The following is a 1,204-nucleotide window of genomic DNA, read 5'->3' on the forward strand; positions in this document are numbered from 1 at the left end:
TTGTTCTGATTGGTTGTGTGAAGTAAGAAACAGGAAGTGGGTTGCTGTGACTAACACCATGATGACACAAAGATTGTTCCATGATTGTGTTTTGTTGTACATTTTAAAGTCTTTTCTTTCTTTTATTTAACTATTTTAGCACGCAGGGCGACTTAGTGGAGGCATGTCACCGTCAACGTATCGGATATTTTAACTGCTGCATGCATAATATCATGATGATGATGTCATATTTTTATTTAACCTTTAATTAAATAGATTTATGTAACGGCAGTGGCAGGTAGAAGCATCCTGGTTCAGATGAGCGACCAAGGTTTCTTTGGACTCTGAGGTCAGAGGTCAGACTGGGGTCAAACTGAGGTCAGAGGTCCTTGACTGTGACTCACCTGTCCGAAGCCGCCCTGCTGCTGTACATACTGAACCACTGAATGAAAATATAAGTATTGTTGTTGTTGTTTTCATATCTGGATGCAGCTGATGTAACAGATGAATGGTGATGTGAATGATTAACATGAGTTACAATAAAGAGCATTTCTATTTGCTTTGAGGAGACATTTTAACATTTACATTCAACGTTAACATTTCTGTTTGCAGTTTTTAACATATGATAAATTACAAAAACACCAGTTTCCATTGTAAAAACTTGTACTGAGGCTGATGTTTTGAAGGTGTAACGTTTACCATGTGAGGATGGTGCTAGGTGAGAGGTCAAAGGGTCACCTAAATTATTACAATTGTTCTTGAGGGCAACATGAATATCTGAATCAAAGTGGCGGACTGACAGCCTGACAGACATATACACATATATTATATACATATAGAGCCACACTGCTAAATTGACAGACTTTTGTAATAATAGTAAAATGTTGGTTAAATTCAGGTAAATAATTCAGTTTAAGGTGAGGGTAATTTATTCTAATTATGGACACGCTAAATTGATGTTGAAAGTTTAATTAAATTATCTTTCACTACTTTGCAAAATGAGTTCTTGAAAATAAATTCAGTATGTATTTATTTGCTGATTCTTTTGACATATGCACTTGTTTGCTTAAAAACTGTGTTTACTAAACAAAGAAGTTTAAATTAGATTCATTTGTCTGCAGTGATAGCTCAGTCATTTCCTTAAACAGCTGGTCACTGTAGTTTTATCCAACAGGAGACACACTTTATTCTTCTTTAAAGAGTTTACTGAACAGTTTTATTACCT

This window comes from Cottoperca gobio, chromosome 9 (assembly GCF_900634415.1).
Source record: "Cottoperca gobio chromosome 9, fCotGob3.1, whole genome shotgun sequence".
Classification (NCBI taxonomy): Eukaryota; Metazoa; Chordata; class Actinopteri; order Perciformes; family Bovichtidae; genus Cottoperca; species Cottoperca gobio.